General features: G+C 42.7%; 1 protein-coding gene across 8 annotated transcripts in view; it reads right to left on the reverse strand.

Moving 5' to 3' along the window:
* Positions 1-6622, reverse strand: part of LOC135250436 (R3H domain-containing protein 1-like) — a 46493-nt gene extending 39871 nt beyond the window's left edge. For 6 of the 8 annotated variants that reach the window (XM_064326706.1, XM_064326705.1, XM_064326702.1 and 3 more), the window contains exon 1: positions 6395-6549. The gene's annotated coding sequence lies outside the window, so the exon portion shown is untranslated. Of the gene's footprint in view, positions 1-6394 lie in introns of all 8 variants that reach the window. The other 2 variants (XM_064326699.1, XM_064326704.1) reach the window with 2 other exon arrangements.
* Between the last annotated feature and the right edge of the window lie 9713 nt (positions 6623-16335).

Raw genomic sequence — 16335 nt, forward strand, 5'->3', positions numbered from 1 at the left:
CCGCTCAGAAAGAAAAAAACAATTTGCGGTCGCACTGATGTTCCACGGGATCCCTGAGGCGATAGGAAACAGGAATAGCAGTCGGTCACCCCTGGCGACCTTTGACACCGAGCCGGCGACCCCTGCGTCGGTTTCGCCGATCCGAACTAATGACCGCGAGGAGCGCGTTTCCCGTCCCGCCACGGATCGGTGGGGGCCCGCCGCTGCCGCCGAATGACCCGAATTGACTCGAGCGGCAGCGCTCTTAATGAAAGAACTCTGACAGGAGCTCGTCTTTCCCCCTGGGCTCGTTACAGGAAACTCGTTTCTTAGCAACTGCTTTTTTTTTTTCCTTCATGAGCCGGTGCGACGGAACCCGTAAAATGAATATGTGGCCGAGGAGGTGTCCCAGACTCGATAAACAAACGCACCTTTTTTTTTTTAATATACACGGCGACAGGCCACTACTCGCCGTTATTAAAACCATACATGTATTCAGCACGCGCGGCACACCGTATTAAGCATGGCCCGCACGCCGCATATCACTCTCCCTTCATAAACTGAAAGTAATACAATTCAGCCCCGCGGAATTCCCCCGGTGGCTGACCTTTCCGAGCAGATACGAAGAGTGCGAGGTCTGTGCTTATAAAGGGCAATAATATTTGACAAACAATTTCATATCCTGCGGGGGAGAAGTGCGCTCCCCTCTTTTGATGGCTTCCAATATTCAAATCCACGCAGAGAAATGATATTGGGTTTCTGAGATGACGGATAAAAGGCACGCGACTGCAAACGCATGGGGAAAGCTCCACGGCGACGATGAAGAAAGCCATCAGCCGTAGGCCGTCAGCTCCACCAGCGTAGCTGTGGAAAACCGCAAAGACGGGAGAGCGAGCTCTCCCCTCTCCGCGCGGTAAAAACGGACTCAGATGGAGCACCGGAGGGAGAAGGAAAGGGGGGTCTGTCGGAACGGCTCGTAATTAGATGACCTACTTCCTGTATGTTGTCCTCTACCTCACTTTAGAGAAACATGGTGGACTCGTGGCCTTGCCAGTAGACCTCTGGAGAACCCTTATGGCGCAGGTGTCAAACTCCGGTCCTGGCAGGCCGCAGTGTCTACTGGCTTTCGGCCTGCATCAGAACCAGCGATTCATTCAGGTCGCTGATTGGCTAAAGAATCCACACACCTCGTTCCCAAGGTCTTAATTGCGGCAGATGGAAAGGATGCCGCACATACCAGACTGGAGTTCAGCAGCCCAGCCTTAGAGAGCAAGGCGACAGGCATCCCAGCGCTGAAGAGGGCGGGTTAATCAGCATTCCTCACGTTCCTCCCCTCATTACAGTTCGATTTTGAGATCATGCCCCGGGGCTCCAACACAAATGCATGGCCATCGATGAAACTCGGCTACGCCAATGTATTGACCAAGAGTTTAAGAGATGGGGCAAGTTATGAATTGTTGACCTTTTGCGAAGGCGAACCTCCACCCCCACGCTACATTTAGAGAGACTAGTGAGCTTCCAGTCTTGCCGTCAACATCGTTACCGATCCCACTTCCACAACTCCGAGCGGTCTGCAGAAACCAGAGCTCACGCGATGCTGAGAAGGGAAGCCGAGGGCCGGGCGTAGGGAAATCCGCTCCTTTGCCGCGCTTCTGCGGTTGATCCGTGACATCGTTATAAACGGACTTCGCGAGCGACGCAGCTGATGCCGCGCGTCCGTGAGCGGGAACGCTGCCTGTCCGTCATCACCCGTCGTTACCGCCGTGCATAAATCCAGCTTCCGTGTCAGACAAGAGCCAGACTAATATTTCGCGGGAGAGAAAGGGGCAAGAGGATGTACAGGAAGAAAGTGCACTGCGTGAAAAGGGGGGGGGGCTGAAAAGCAGGAAGGCTGACCTTTAAGAGCCAGCAAGAGTGGAGGAAGGTAAAGAACAACGGAAGAGGCGAAGAGGGGGAGATGAGGCACTTGCTACCGCGAAGGCAAGCACTCAAAGAACCATCACGGATTCCTTTTAGATTAAAGCTGGAAAAACGACTTGAAAGAGTGCATGTCCTACAACTACACGTGAGCAGCAACCAATCAAGCCAAAGACCTCATTCAGGCCTGTTCATCCCATTGATGACAACAGTGACTGTGTGCACCTGTACACTAATGCAGTGAAGGTGTGCTCCTGTACATTAATGCAGTGAAGGTGTGCTCCTGTACACTAAAGCAGTGAAGGTGTGCACCTGTACACTAATGCAGTAAAGGAGTACTCCTGTACACTAATGCAGTGAAGGTGTGCACCTCTACACTAATGCAGTGAAGGCGGGCATGGTGGCATAGTGGTTAGCACTGTCGCCTCACAGCAAGAAGGTTGTGGATTTGAATCCCGGCTTGGGGCCTTTCTGTGCGGAGTTTGCATGTTCTCCCCGTGTTTACTCTGGGTACTCTGGTTTCCGCCCACACTCAAAGACATGCATGTTAGGTGCGCTCCTGCAGGTGCCCTTGACCAAGGCACTTGCCTCAGAACTGGAGTTGGTCCCCGGGCGCAGCACAAGAGAGGCAGCTGCCCACTGCTCCTAGGTAACTAAGGATGGGTCAAATGCAGAGGACAAATTACCCCACAGGTTTCAATAAAGTATATCTTAAAAATCTTTGAAAAGGTGTGCATCCATACACTAATGCAGGGAAGGTGTGCATCTGTACACTAATGCAGTGAAGGTGTGCATCTGTACACTAATGCAGTGAAGGTGTGCATCTGTACACTAATGCAGTGAAGGTGTGCATCTGTACACTAATGTAGTGAAGGTGTGCGTCTGTACCCTAATGTAGTGAAGGTGTGCGTCTGTACACTCATGCAGTGAAGGTGTGCATCTGTACACTCATGCAGTGAAGGTGTGCATCTGTACACTCATGCAGTGAAGGTGTGCATCTGTACACTCATGCAGTGAAGGAGTGCACCTGTACACTAATGCAGTGAAGGTGTAAATCTGTACACTCATGCAGTGTACCTCTTCAGAGCCCTCTACGTATCTCAGATACTGGGTCTTCTCCTTGCTAAATGCAAATGCTGTTTCCTTCACCTGTATAGCACAAGATAAAAAGGCTGCAGGCACATCAAGGTCCTCTAAAGGATTTATTTTCATAGGGACTAGCAGATCTGTTACAGAAAATCACAGAAAAGCACGGCAAGTCAGATGATGAAAAAAAGAACCATTTAAAAAATTAAAAAATCACCTCCTGGAGGAGCGCCACTTAGCTCATTCCCTGAGGACAGATTACTTATTTTTTTAACAAATATTCCAGGACCAACAATGTGGCTGCTATTAGCACCTTCACCTCGCATCCAGGTGCTACCATTGTTTGCAGTCTGGCGTTCAATACGTTACTGCACAGATCTCAGAGAAAGAGGGAAATGCTGTGCTAGCAAAACCAGTCCGGCCCGTATTCTCAGGGGAGTGTCCCATGGGGCGATGGAGATGCCATTCACAACATTACAATCGCACGTGTGTGAGAACCCCCCCACTGCACAACCTACAACCTACACAACCTTGTGCCCAATTAATATTCCCTTGATAGACACAGGCCAAGCAAATGAGACTATTGGCAAACATTGGAGTGGAGAGACTATCAGTAATGCGATTAAACAGCCTGATGCACCCAAAGTGTACATTACAGGACATATCTGGCGGTGGAATGTCATGCTGTACAAAATTAGAGACTATCTGCTGGCAGAACGTTGTGCAGTAGTTCTTCCCTCCTTTTCTCTTTTCTGCGAAAGCAAAACAAAAATATTTTAAATAAATAAATAAATATGGGACCCGTGCCTTCTCATTCATCCGTCCAGATTTATCAGAGAGGTACCAATACCTGTTTGAACAATGGTGGTGAAAAGTGTAGGCTTTGAAAGATCCTTCAGTTAACTGGTGGCTTGAACAAGTCCAAGCTATTTACAGCCCCAAGTCAGAGAACAGAACCAGAGAGGCAATGCGTGTGACATTCAATGAAGCTTGTATTAACTCAAAATAACTGTGCAGACAGAATCAAAAATGAGGCAAAGTGTACATTCCACAGCCTGTGTGCTTTGACTCTCTGGCAGGAAGACAAATATACAGATGATAACTCCCATATTTATAAGACTGTTATCCAAAAGTATAGGGTAACTGTGTGCCAAAGCACCATAACCTCTCTTTTAATCAAGAATATCAGCCATGACGCCCACTCTTTAATCCAGGGCTTGCAAACATGGGCCCCTCTGAGTACAGTATTTCCAGATTGGTCCAATCCAATCTCTTATAAAAAAAATTAAATAACTGTAAATACGCATGTGTGATTTCATGTTTTTGTCTTCAAACAATTTTTGGAATGTTGCTCTGGCAAACTGTAACGGTCTGTGTGGCTGAACAGGTGTTTGGTGTCAGCATTAGATGTACACACCTTCAAACTGTTCGTCGATCAAAAAATAATAAAGGCTATCATCTTTTTAGATGAACTGCCATAAGGACATGACATACCCTGAAAGGAGTCAGAAAACTCCATCCACTCGATCAGTTAGCGTTTAACTTCGTATTGGACATTCATTATTTATCTGACCATTATCCACTTCTAATGTGTTTTGTTCTCATAAAAATGGTAGGCTAGATATTGTTTAAAATTATGAAATGACAGCGTAATATATTTGAGGAATTGTGATTTTTGCTGGAATGAAAACCAGCGCATGCTGTTTGGGATTGGGACAGAATTCAATAATGCCATCCATCAACTCAAACATTATTCTGGGTGAAGCCTGAAACCCAAGTGTCAGACTATATTAGTTAAGAATACAGAAACGTTACCATCTCCATCATCTTCCCCTACACAAACAGATCAACAGCCATTACTGCAGTGAGATTCTACCTGACTACACCTGCCATCGTGGAAAATGCAGCATGCAAGTATTCAGTATATTATCATGGAGGAACATTTGCCTAAAACCATCGGACAGAGTTGTAGAAAACAAGACTGTACAAAATCACTAGTTTGACACAGCTTGCTATATTTAGACTTCTCGCTGCAGTTTTACACAGAGATCAACATCTCCATGTTTGGGTACCAATTCTCCAAGAGACCTTTAAGAAACCAGAATGGAGAATCTTAAAACCTGAAAGCAAATCCACTTAAATGAGCATTGTCTCTTGGGCCAGATTTTCTTTTCAAATTTCGACTTGTTTCAGAATTATAGGAAAGGCTTCAAGAAAATAAAGCAGGCATTAGGCTACTGCAAGTCCAGAAGCAAAAGTGGACCTTTTGAAAAGAAGCAACGTTACCATGTTGATTCAGTCATTAGCTACATTTGCTACAGCTTAGACCTACTGCACTAGCTAACGTCAAGTCATCAAGTGAACCTTATTCTCATTTCACTAGACATATACACCCTTAACAACAAGTCATAAACAGGGTGTATGCATCAATAAAAATTGTGTTGCACAAAGATCAACAATACGTTAAACCATATCAAGTTTAGCTGCAACTTTGGTGTTAGCTCCTCGCTAACTAGCCAAGATAAAAAGCAGCAAGTAAAGAATTGACGCTCAAGATAATAATGTTGACAGGGCTAAGGGTAACCATGTGCCCACATATACATATTTAACAGATTTGCCGTTGCAAAGTCTTCGAAAAGCCTGTATTAGAAACGGGCTTCCGGAAATAATATTTACTCAGAATCTTTCTCATAAGTTTTTAGCATAAGCAAACTAGTACTTAGCACTAGCTAGCCAACCAACTACCGGCGTTAACCACTCAGCTAACTGGCCGGCTACTCTATGTCAGCTGGGCCCAGTCATCCGGAGCCGTGGGCTCCCTAACACTTGCTATGCGTTGCGGCGAATTCTACAAAAGATAACACTAGCTGGTATCACATCAGTGCAAGCAATACTGCCACAGAGAATATGAAAGGGCTGTCATATTAATAAACAATCAACAACCGGCTATGTATGTATCATACCAAGTCCACACAATAACAGCACCAAGCGAGAGTATGGCCGGCCTTCACATGTGAGTTTGTTAGCGTTAGCGATTGCTAGCTATCCAATTTTACCATAACAAACCTCATTATATTCTCTTATCAACAATGCTAGCCTTAGCTAGATAGCTAGCAAGCTGCAGTTCTATGTATGTGGTAAAATGGTCAGCCAAACAGTTTTAGCAACAAAATCGTGGCATGTTTCGCATTGAAAACTAAATCAACTTAAAAACCCGACTAATGTAAAGCATATTTAACGCTGGTACTAGCTGGCTCGTTATAGCGATGATAGACAGTTAGCTAGGCCTTGGTGGCCAAATGCATTGAACCTGCTGATTATAGTACAGCTGTGCACATACATGACTAATACATCTTAAGAAATAACTAATATCTTATGAACCATAACAAATAAAACAAAAATATATCCTTACCAGGTGCCTAGGGGTGTCAGTGTTCTTAAATTAAAAAAAAAAATCTGCCTGTAAATATTTATATAGCTTATTTCAGTCAGCAACATATACCTTGCCGAGAGTAGGCGGTGAATCCGGGACCGACAAGGGTTGAGGGCGGGGAGGTAAGGCAACGTGAAACACTATGTTTGACAGCTTTCTTCTCCAATCACAGTAACCACCGTGAAGCTCTGCACCATTCCAAACACCTGTTCATTTAAATAACATCCACCCACATTGAAAGGAGGGACTTGAGCTGTGAATAGTGAGGATTTAAAAAACTTAAAAAGCCCTGAGGAACACGCGGGGCGTGTATGTGCGGGTGTGCTCCTGTGCTCAATGCTTGTATACATGCACACAATTAAATTTATTTTTAAAGTTTGAATTAAACTATGGCATGAAATGTGTAAGTAAATAATTGTTATGTTGTAGATCCAATTACAAACAATTTGTTCCCTAAAGAAAATAAAAAATCGTTATATTTATGCGGACGTGTATTAGACCTACGTGCATTGTTGTCAGTTGTGTGTATCCCACGTAATTCTGAGAAATAATTATAAACAAACACAGGATTAGTGCCAAGCCTTTTTTAATGAAATACACGAACAAACGAAAACACACACCATCCAGGTGGACCAAGCTCCGAGTCCTGTTGTGGAACTGACAACAGCTTTTATAACTCTCCTCTGGTCATTACATTCATTACATTACAGGCATTTAGCAGACGCTCTATCCAGAGCGACTTACACACTTACTTAGCACTTTACATTGACCATTTAACAGCTGATATTACTGAAGCAATGCAGGTAAGTATTGCTCAAGGTACAACGCAGTGTCCTTACGATTCGAACCTACGACTTCGGTTATAAGCGCAGTCCTACCACTGTGCCACCTGTCACCGGTCATGCAGGCTATAGACTCAACACAGTTTGAAATAATTAGGATATAATTAATTATATATGCATCATCTGTTGCATGTAGTTGGCTATTCTGCATTTAACATTCAATCTAGACCAGTAAAACCAATTCACTGATGTAATCTGAAAAATATGATGGTTGTTATTAATTATTATCATATATGTATTTAATTGACAAAAACGAGTTCATAGTAACTTGTAAGGCTAATGTGACATGAAACAAGAACAAAAATAATACTGATAAAGCCAAAATAGCTGTAAAGCTGAAAAATAGGCATTGAGTTGAACCCTAGTGTTAAATTGGAGTCATATATTTAAAAGAAAAACATTGTCCCTAGCCAGGTTTTGCATGACTTCAACACTATTTTTGAATGTAGTACCTATAAAACATCTACCTATGGAATCTATGAATGGAAAAACACCATGTCATTAAAGTTACATGGTTCCAAATAATTAATGATGATAAGAGTAATGTGTCATACTAATACCCATACAGCAGCTATCAACTCTCTGAGGTCAGTGAATCATTAGCATACCCAGATTCATTTAAGATGAGTGATATTGTATGTTTTAGTAACATCTGTGTTACACAAATGACAGTTGAGCCAATGCGAAATTGAAACAGGTGTGTATAGGCTCAGTCGGAAGATCCTGTTCTGACGGTGTGGCTTACGTGTAGTTTATCCCACCCAGGAAGGGGGGCCGGGGAACAGGGGACGGGGAGAAGGAAGAAAGAAGTGAGTTTGAAATATGTGGCTACAGATAGGAGGAACAGTCAGGTGGCCAGCTGTGCTGTGCAATAAGCCCAGTTTTCATTTGGGCTTAATTAAACAGTAATTAGTATGTTTTTAATCATTTTAGCAATTACTTGCCAATTTAGCAATAATACAGAGCAGTTTTTAAGTAGGACAATGTTAACTTACAGCCATCTTTAAACACAAGCATACATACTGTATATAGTTCATTTAGAATAGTTCAGGTGAGGCATCTTCACAACAACTAATCAAGGTTGCCTGACCATATCCTATAGTTACCTTTACTCGGATATGTCATCTTAGAGTTACATGCAAATGCTGATGTCGAGCTTCTACATACCCATTCCTTCTTAATAAGGCTAACACTTAGAGTAAGTCAGGGCAACCTCCCCTCTGAATAAATTGTCAGAAAAAGCTAAACATATCTATATTTCGCTCGAGGCCCCTCATCCGAGAAAGTGCAGGCATTCACAGCCCTTGCCATCTCTGTCAGCTTTAACGCGGTGATAATTTTGCGCTCCAGTGAGGGGCTAGTCTGCTTGTGTCTGAGTTTATTAAGTGTCCTTGTTAAGTGACAGCGAGAAGTTGGGAGCTGCCAGAATAAACCATGGTGGCAACTTCCATCAGGATGAGTTGTCTGCTCATCTCGCTTTGCCATGTGTCAGCGCTGGGTTTTAGCCTTCTTCGCACAAAACTTTTTGTTTGTGTCTTCCGCACGACTCCATCATTGTGAATGAAAAAGAGGAAATTAATTAGAATCTCTTTGAAGGCCACAGGAAAATTGGTAATGAAAGCAAGGGGGATGACAATTATAGCCAGAGCAGACAGAAACTGTTCTGAGGACTATGGCCTTTCCAGAGAAGCCATTGAATTTGCACCTTCCAGAGACAGAAGGTAGGTAGGTGGTCATTACTCACCCTGGACTGGTAGCACCTGGAAAATATGATGCCAGGTGTGTGGGATTCTATCATAATGGGCAGCTTATGTCTGTTTGTTATTAAAGTCTTGTTGATTGCCTCGCCCACATATCTGAAGTCTGCATATACCACAGATTTAGTTCCCAGAAAACTTTTCTCAATCTTGGCGGGAGTGTCTCTTGGGTAAGGGTAACAGATAACAGATCTCCACAGTCATTTGGAGTTGAGGCAGTATGAGAAGATATGACTTAATGAACACCCCCTTACTAAATTAAACCTTGGAAGGGTGAGAGAAGGGAAATGTCAGAGAAGGCAGTGATGGACGAAGATGACCCCTATAAGGGCACAGGAAGTGCTGCTCTGTGTGGACAGGGTCATCTGATTGGCTGGGGAAGCGGGATTGGTGGATCGGGAAAGACAGCAGGTAGTCACACCGGGATACATCCAGGACACTGGAGATCCTGCGCTGTCAGTAACAAACAGGGGAGCAGCGAATGCACTGTCAGTCCTTAGGAGCCCAATTGCATGTTTAAAGCCAGCACTGGTCACATGGACTTATCCCTCCAGATGTACCTTTGGTGGTAACATAGCTACGTCGAGTAAACTCCTGGAGTTTTCCAAGACCGGAAAACCTTGTCTGACCCCTCATTGCATTATATGTAAATAACTACCAGCCAATGCATTGGATTCTCTGATGAGGACACCAGTAATTATCGTCTCCTTGGTGCTGCACGCTCAGTGCTGCGTGACTGGCCCTATTATTAATGGGCAGAAAATTAGCACAAGAATGCCTCGTTTGTTGAGGGGATGAGTCAGCGGCACCTACAAGGAAGTGTTTCCTGAGCCAGGTCGCGATGGTCCAGGGATAGAAAGATCCGTACCTTTGAGGGGCTCTGTGCTGACGCACGCGCCCGTGTAAGGCGACGGCCAATCTGACAGCCTGTTATTTTTATATAACTACCGCGTGGGAGGCCTACGGAAATCACGAGGGCGCTCCTGTCCCCACAGCCGAGGAGCTATGTTTGGTGCTGTTGAAATGTGTAGGCACTCGTCTTCAAATAACGGAAGCCGGCTCTCTTTACCCTTTCTCTCTGTGAGTGTGGGAGGTTCGAATAATGGTCTTATGTAAATACAAAAAAAAATGTAATAATGATCCTTATAGAAGAATAACTGTTGGGCTGGAATAGAAATGGGCATATGGCAAAGCTTCCTTCAAATTTACACTGTATGGAATGCCTGATTGCAATGATAAAAGTCAAAATCATTTTTTTAAATTATAAAAAGGAAGATATTTACTACCTTTATGCAGAGGTAGTACATAAAAAATTATGTTTTTGAAAAGATGTGAACGTACATGTGAAGGTACACTGGAAAAAATGTCAAATCTAAGTTGGTTTAAAAATAAGTTCATATGATGTCAAGTCATATTCTATTTTCAAAGGTATCATCTGCATCAATCTGTTTTCTAAAGTTTATTCAAAACATTTTTGTTATTGTAATTGCACCATTATACCTGAAACTTCAGTTTATATACAAAAATGAGCTTTTCCCAGAATGTATTGCCTTTAACCAAAAGACACATTCATCTACAGAAGAACATTAAGCCTCCCCCCCCACAACAACAACACCACTAGTGATTGCTATACTGGCTTTGCAGCGGACTGACAGACTGACACTGTGAAGATATTACCCCTGGTCTTCAAATTGAAGTTAAAATCTTCAAGAAATCCAAAATCTTCACAACCTTCACTTGTTCACTTGATGTTACCTTTTCCACATCACAGATCAGAAAAACCTGATGACTGATGTCTTCACTTTAATCGGCGGGTTTGTAAATTCTGTTTTAAAAAAGGGATTTTTTTTCCTCCCCATCTCTGTCTCTGGTGCAGGTCGAGGCATTTTGTGCCTTTCTGTACAGTTGTTATTTATTTCCAAATTGATCGACACCCTCCCAGGAGAGAGTCAGCTTTCACACATATCCAGGTGAAGGGGCGGTGCTGGGGGGAGAAGGGAAAGGCTTCTCTTATTTCTCTGTTTGGGCCCTTTTAATGGAGCAATCAGCTCCCCAGCATGCCTTCTCTGAAGCTTAACGCCTCTCTGATGGATTTGGCTGTATTATTCATTTTTATGTTATTGGTCTCTGGAAGCTGTATTTTGCAGGACATTCACCCTTGGTAATTCATATTCATGTCATCGTTGATGGGTTTTTTTTTCCTCTTTCAGCACCATCTGTTTCTTGTGGGCAGGTAAATACACATTTCCATACTGACCAGGATGGTCCGTGCATGTGTGTGTGTGTGTGTGCCAGCATGTGTGATTATGTACTGTACGTTGTGTGCTTGTCTGCACTTCCGAGGTGGATTAATTCAATTTAATCAAATCGAGTTTGCTTGATAAATCACATGAGAAAATAATTCATTTTGCAGAGTTCCTGTTGTGTCCTGCATAATTGTTTAATTCAAAGAGAACGGAAAATTCCTAATAGTCTGTGTGATGTGATGTAATCTTAAGCATACTTATATTTCGAGACAGAAGGATATGATGTTGGTTTTAATAAAAATATCTAAATTGTCAAATTGTGTAAGGTTCTTAAATCTGAAAAACTGATAAATATCAAATCAGTGTCCCTTACATTTGTATTTATATTTTATACATTTAGCCGATGCTCTTATCCAGAGTAACTTACACAGCATTTTTAAAATAGTATCTATTTACATGGCTCGATATTTTACTGAAGCAATTCAGGTCAAGGGTAGAACAGCAGGAAACACCACCACCAGAGAATCAAACCTGCAACCGCTGAGTCACTCTAACCATTTTACTATACTGCCACCCTAAACAGAGGCGCTGTCCTCTGTGCAGCAAGCGAGACTGGTGCATTCTGGTTCTGCCCTCCCTCACTGACATATACTCATGGTTTACAATGAACATCACCAGAACATCGCAGAAGGACCAGGTTCGTGGTCAAGTCCCACCCACCACTCCATCTTCTTGCTGAAATTGTGTGTTTAAAAAACATGGACCAGACACACGGGTGTCTGGCAGGTCTGTTGTTGTGTAGCTCTTTGGGCACCTCCTCTTTTTGCATTCTGTGTATGGAATGAATACAAACCCTTAAGGGAACATAATAACCTACAATATATCCTATTGGAAGTGTGTGGGAATTTTCAAAAATATGATAAGTATATTTCACAGCAATGTATTTTTTAATATCTGTCAGCAGCAATAATTTCAGTATTTACCCATATAATTTTAAGTACAGCAGAATCTTGATAATATATTTTACTTCAAAATGTTGCAGTACATTCCATTTCCATAAGGGAAGTAATGTTTGCTCAGTACATCAAAACAGCATCACAGCCATCACTAATGCCCTCTGCTGGTGGGCAGGTGGCAGTCCAAGGCAGGCAGGGCACTACTACCATAACCATGCCAATAATCCTAGTTACTGACAGCCGTCTGACAATTGGACAAGTGCGCCTCCATCATCAAACCATGCTGCAGCAAGACAAGATGTGACATGGGGATGAATTTTGAGTTAATGTCAGCCCTCCCAAACACACGCATGCACACGCTCGCAGGCGCACACACACAAACATACGTACTCATTTTCGTCCTTCCAGACCTAGTCCATGTGTGGCCAAAGCAGTGTTGCGTCACCCAGTCCATTAGGTTCCAATCTCGGGGCAACGGGATGTGATTTATTGTACGCACAGGCCAGACTGCGCTGACGAAGCCGGGACTGGAATTGGATGTGACATTTTCAGCAGCCTTCCCCCTGTGACAGATCCTCACAGGAACACAAATGCATGCTGTCTTTTGGAGGCATTGATTTTCTCGGCAACACAACAGTCTTTCCCCGGGGTGCATCTGGAGAGGCCATTATGGGAGGTAAACTCCTCCGTACACTGATTCTCCTCATACTTTGTGTACCATAAATGTGATTCCCTTGTTTCCATGTAATAGCTTATCATGTCTATTTGCATAACTCTCAGAAACAGAGACCATTCAATTCCAATATGCTATTCAATGGTTCTTGATTAACAGGCTTGTAAAACACTGGAGATAAGTAAGCACTAACAAATACTATTTGGAATGAGTGGGGAGTGGGAGGGGGGATTGGTGTGGGGAGGTTTGGTGCAGCGTGTTATAAATGCAATGACACATTTGCTGAGACAACCTGTGTAAAAACTAAACAGCAATTATGGTGCTTCTTCCTACCAAGTAATAAGTAACCCTGTAGCATGGCAGGCGGAGAAAATGCTATTGGAATGTAAATTAACATCTTGAACATAGAAGTAATTAAGCAGGTTATTGGTAAGATTCCAGCGAGCCAAATAACATTTGTAAAAAAAAAAAACCTTGTGAAAATAGTACTGTCCTGTTACTTTGTGAGGTGCAGACACATCGTTAAAATATTTTATTGTCGATATTCTCAGTCTATTCATTATGTTGTGGTTTGAGGTAGTTACCTTGCTACAATTTTATTCACAGCGATGTACAACCTTACTAAACAGCCTTAGTAAAAATGTACCTATAATATTTTATGTCCGCTTTGATGCTCTGACATCTGCTTTCAATAAACTTCACATATAGTAAGTGGAGTCAGTACCACACAAAAGTAGTCCAGTTCTGGGCGGTGAGCAGGAAAATGACATTCTATATAGCTAAATGTTCCGCATGTGGAAAATAAAGAGGTGATTATCTTGCAGGAGGAGCAGAATTAGAAAGTGTTCATTTGGAAGAAATATTTGTGAACAGTCTTGGAGCCAACATTTAATAGGAAGGATCTACGGATTGTGCTTTCGCAGTAAAAAAAAATGGCAACAAGATGCTGGGATATGCAGCAAAAGTACTGCCTATAAATCAAAGGAAGTTATATTGATGTTATACAACGCCTTTATCGGACCACAGAGTAACGTGTTCAGTTCTGGGCACCACATTACAGGAAAGACACAGAAGCTCTTGAAAAAAAAACTCAAATAAGGGTAATTAAATTGGTTCCTGGTATGATATGCAAAGTTACAAGGAAGGATTTAACATGCTAAATCAGTTTAAATTTAGCTAAAGCAGACTATGGCGGGATTTGGTGGAGGTTTTTTTAATTCATAAAGTGGATTAACAACACACAATAGATTTATCAGGTTCTGTCAGTTGAACAAGAGGGCATACTCTTATAATAATTAGCACACATGGTAAGAATTGGGGTTACTGTGACATATACAGAAGGACAGTCAGAAAGCTAAATACACAGATAGATGGCCATTATTAAAATATAACTGATCCATATATAACACACAGTGCAATTGAAAATGACTCCAGGGAGTGAACTCTACTGGATCTTCTTGTTGCATCCTGTTAACCAAATAACCAGCCACCACTGTCCTATGAAGCTGATCGCAGACCATGGCCTTCATCAGACATGGCTCCATAGATGGGACAAGTAAACTCCCGTGGAATTCTTTTGCTCATAAAGAAATATGGGTAATTCATAAATCAATGAATAATACAGAATGACAGCACAGCAATTGATCCGTCAACTCCCCCCCAACATATTCCATGTTATACGGTTTCAACAGAGAGACCCCTTTATGATTACCCCTTTCAGAGGCGAAGAGATTAGCCTGTGCAGCTCAATGGAAGCGGATCTCCAGATGAGCTCTCCGCATAGCAAGTGTAGCACACTTCCCGACACTTGGCCTTGTGCATTTCAAAGATAACATTTAAAAGTTCTGCGCGCGGCTGCGGAGCAATGGTGGCTGTGCATCCGCTGGGAAGGTGCCGGAAACTCTGGCTTTTATAAAGAGGAATGATTAATGAACAGAGCGACGACGAGCACCTGACTGAGCCTCTCCCATTGTGTCTGCGGTGCAACAGGAGAACGAGTTTGAGGCAATTAAAGAAGAGTAAAAAACACCACCGGCAAGGAGAACATTAATCACATCCTTCAAATGAGAGGGAAAACTTGAGCCCGGGACGGGAGGGGAGCTGTTTTTTTTTTTTTTTGGATGGGAGGATGTTGCGGGCCATCATCCCATCACAACCTTAGTAGTTGCAGTCGCTTCAGAAGCGCGTAGGGGCCATGTAAATAAAGCATCGCGTCAGTCGGAGTAAAATGAAAAAGACCAAGGTTATAACCCAGGCAAAGTGAGCTAATAAAACTGTCAGCACTGATTCCCTGATCCCTGCCAGATATATCATTTGAAAGATGGAAAAACAGAGGAAAAACAAATAAGACTGATGCCACCCGGCCACCGCGGCTGTTTGCAGAGGGATTTTGGGAACGACTGATGCTCTGATGTTGATATCAATCTAAGAGGCTTTAACCATCGGGAGCTGCAAAGCAAGCATCAAGAACCTTTTTGATTAAGAGTCAGGGCAAGTGCGGCAATTTACGCGTGCAGCTTTGGTACGTAAAACCAGTAATCGTTAATGTAATGAAGACGGAGTGCTAATTAGGACATCAGTGGCTTCTCTGAAGTGTGGCTAAGTGTTCTTTGAAGGCCAAATTTAGAACGGGAAATAATTTAGTAATGGAACGTTATCGGAAATGTTTTCTTTTCCAAGAAAAAGAAAAAAAAAAAGCGGCAAAAAGATTCAATTCTCAAACTCTTTTGACGTGACAACGACAGAGAGTCCTGCAAGGTGTCAGTCAAATAGCTGAAGGGCCCTGTCACCTTGTGCTGAACTCCCATCTACTGCTTCAGAATCAATATACCATGTGGTCAGAAGGAAAGCTTTAGGCAACCTATCAGTATATGTCCGCCAATTTACATCCCCTGGCTATGGAATCAAATGTATTTTTCTTAATAAGGCAGTGACAAATGAAAATGGACTTAATCAGGCAAGGGCTTGAACAAATCACAAACAATCCGAGGCATTTACGCCTCATTAAATAGAGAATAAGAGTGCAGTCCAGCAGAAAGAGCTTGCTGGTAGGTAGCCGTCATTGATAATTATCCTATATCAACAAGCCTCTAATTTTGCAGTCAACCTGCTGCGGATTTCTGTTGTGAATAATCGTTAAGGCATCTGTCCCCTCAGATGAAGATATACATATCTCGATGTTTGGAAAGATGATGTTATGAGCTTGGTTTCTGATAGAACCATATGTTGCCCACAAAAATCTGTCACAATTAAGAGTGATTTGCTATTGTTTGACAGGTTTTTTTGTTGTCCTTAATTAAATTTAATCAGTCATTAAACATCAATTTGTTTCACTTCCTTGGCTCTTGTGAACATGAACATGTTAGGTCATGATAAAGTCATTTCCTATTAACAAAATGAACCCTGATTGGTATAAATCACTCATGAATTGTTCAATGTAACCGAGA

Source organism: Anguilla rostrata, chromosome 3, assembly GCF_018555375.3.
Source record: "Anguilla rostrata isolate EN2019 chromosome 3, ASM1855537v3, whole genome shotgun sequence".
NCBI lineage: Eukaryota > Metazoa > Chordata > Actinopteri > Anguilliformes > Anguillidae > Anguilla > Anguilla rostrata.